The sequence below is a fragment of the Chrysochloris asiatica genome, unplaced genomic scaffold (genome assembly GCF_000296735.1).
Source record: "Chrysochloris asiatica unplaced genomic scaffold, ChrAsi1.0 scaffold00009, whole genome shotgun sequence".
Taxonomy (NCBI): Eukaryota; Metazoa; Chordata; class Mammalia; order Afrosoricida; family Chrysochloridae; genus Chrysochloris; species Chrysochloris asiatica.
Genome location: NW_006408527.1, coordinates 35,843,423 through 35,846,076, shown reverse-complemented (window position 1 = coordinate 35,846,076; position 2,654 = coordinate 35,843,423). Strand labels below are relative to the sequence as shown.

At 40.8% G+C, this 2,654-nt stretch overlaps 1 pseudogene; it reads left to right on the top strand.

Annotated features, from left to right (window-relative positions):
- The first annotated feature begins 365 nt into the window (after positions 1-365).
- On the top strand, positions 366-2,078 carry LOC102819560 (annotated as a pseudogene).
- The last annotated feature ends 576 nt before the right edge of the window (positions 2,079-2,654 follow it).

Below are 2,654 nucleotides of genomic sequence, written 5' to 3'. Positions count from 1 at the left end.
TCCCTAACCCTTCCCTTAAGAATTCTGGGCTCTTCGATTTATACCACATCAAAACGGCAGTTTTGGCATCCTTGAAGGACTTAAATTGTGTTCTTTTTAAATGTTCTTTGAAGTTTGGAAACAACAAGTCTGAAAGGGAGCAAAACTGCATCTGCTTTCTCAGAAGAGAATTCCACAAGGGTAAGTCAACAAGCAAATAAAACATGGCATTTTGAAGTATGATTTAACTCCTGATGCTGCAGCAGAGGCTAAGAATATTAATAGCCAGATCTAGATGTGTGCATTTATTGCTATAACTTGCCCTCTGAGCACTGCCTTTGCTGTGTCCCAAAGGTTTTGAACTTGCATGGTCTTCTGAAAAAGCCATGGGTAGCTGTTGTAGCTGTCCAGATAAAGACACTATCCCAGATAACCATCAGAACAAGTTTAAGGTCATTAATGGGAATGATGGGAATGAGTTAGGTTCTGGCATAATGGAACTTACAGACATAGAATGATTTTATACACACGCAGACAGGACCCAGTAAAATGGCACTACCTCTGCCTGCAACGCTATGGCTATGATTCAAATCTCTTCTCTTTTGAACGTGTTCAAAGGTGTCAAACTGGACAAGGAAACTTTGCCTTTAAGTGTGCATGTGCAGAAGAATTATTCAACATGCTACAAGAGATTATGCAAAATAACAGTATAAATGTGGTGGAAGAGCCAGGTGTAGAAAGGAATAATCATCAGTCAGAATTGGAAGTTCCCAGAACACCTACAACTCCAGGGTTTGCTGCTCAGACTTTACCTAAGCGATAGCCCCAGTATCCTTCATTTGGAGATGGCTCGTCTCATCCATCAAGCAGACATCCTTCCGTGGGCAATGCACACCTGCATTCAGTAGGTGAAGAGTTTACACATCCTCTGCTGTGGCTGAGTAACAAGTACATAAGTATGTCAACACTACAGGTGTGCAAGAACGGAAAAACCAAGCAAGTGTGCATGTCCCACATGTCCCGTTGGAGGTAAGGGTTTCTGAAAGCAACATGCCAACAGAGGAGCCAAGTAGCATAAAGGACAGACACCCTCAGATTCTTCTTGAACCAGAAGGAGTCAAATTTGTTTTAGGATCAATTCTTGTTTAAAAACAATTAATGGAAAAAGAAAAACTGGAGCAACTTGAACAAGATCAAGTCAGTGCAAGTGCAGCCAAAAACACAGAATGGGACACTGGATATGACAGTGATGAACAAAGAGATGCTCCCTCTGCTAACAAACAGTTGTCGTTAAGTGCTGTCGAGTAAGTGCCGTAAAGTCGATTCCAACCCATAGCGACCCTGTACACTGTTTCCGAGATTGTAAATCTTTACGGAAGCAGAAAGCCTCATCTTTCTCCGGCGGAGCAGCTATTAGTTTCGAACTGCTGGCCTTAAGGTTCACAGCCCGATTTGTAACCACTACACTACCAGAGCTCCATTGCTAACAAACTAGTGTATGAAAATATCAATGGGCTATCTATCCCTAGTGCCTCAGGGGTCAGGAGAGGTTGTCTGACATCCACCAGTACCTAGAACATCAACAATTCAGCTCAGAGGAGAACTGCTTTACTAAATTATGAAAATTTGTCATCTTTGCCTCCTGTTTGGGAAACCCACAAATAGGATGAAGATAATGATGTAGAACCAAAGACTCCTTCTCTGAATGGCTACCATAATAATCTAGATCCAATGCATAACTATGTAAATACAGAGAATGTAACAGTGCCAGCAAGTGCTCACAAAGCAGAATATTCCAGGCGTGGGGACTGTACAGCGAGTCTTTAACTTTGATTATCAGATGCCCAAGTTTAGAAAAAAGGCAAAGGCAGCTCAATTATGTACAGGTTGACTTGGAAGGTGGCAGCAAATCTGACAACCCTTATACTCCAAAAACGCCTACCACTCCCCTTCCACAAACCCCTACCAGGCACACAGAGCTGTATGTTGTGATAGACAGGGAGAGAACTGCTGCTATGTCAAATCTGCAGAAAGCACTGCCACGAGATGATGGTACATCTAGGAAAACCAGACATAATAGTACTGATCTGCCCATGTGAGCCTGAAAAGCATTACGTGGTTTGCACCTTTGTGAAGTTTTTAAAAATGAAGATGCAAGTGCTTCATTTTCATTTCTAGACACTAACTTCTCTTATAGACTGATGACATTTTTTCCTGAATATTTCATGTGCTTCTTTAACTAAAGGGAATTTATGTAGAGCAGGTACTCATTAAAGAACACTAATTTCATTATATACAGCTCATTATTGTGCAGCAGCGTTCCCATTTTCACAGGGCCTATTTAAAACCAGAGTGGAAGTGACTGACATGCTGGTTGATTTTTATCACAATTCTGGACTTATGCATATCAGTCATGTTAAGAAGTCATGGTTGGCATTTAAAACATTTTATAAAGCCTCTTGATAATGTGTGTTACTAGCAGATAACTCTAGGCTTTAAAGTAATATTTATAAATTCACTTTTCACTGTGTGTGGCCTCCAGCATGTAACATGAGAAATCCTTTATTTCCTTAATAAACGGCATTTTTACTTGAGCCAAAACATAGGTAAAGGAAATCTAAGTACCACACATCTTTAGATACCAGTCAGCTCCTTTGCCTTCAGCATAATTAGAG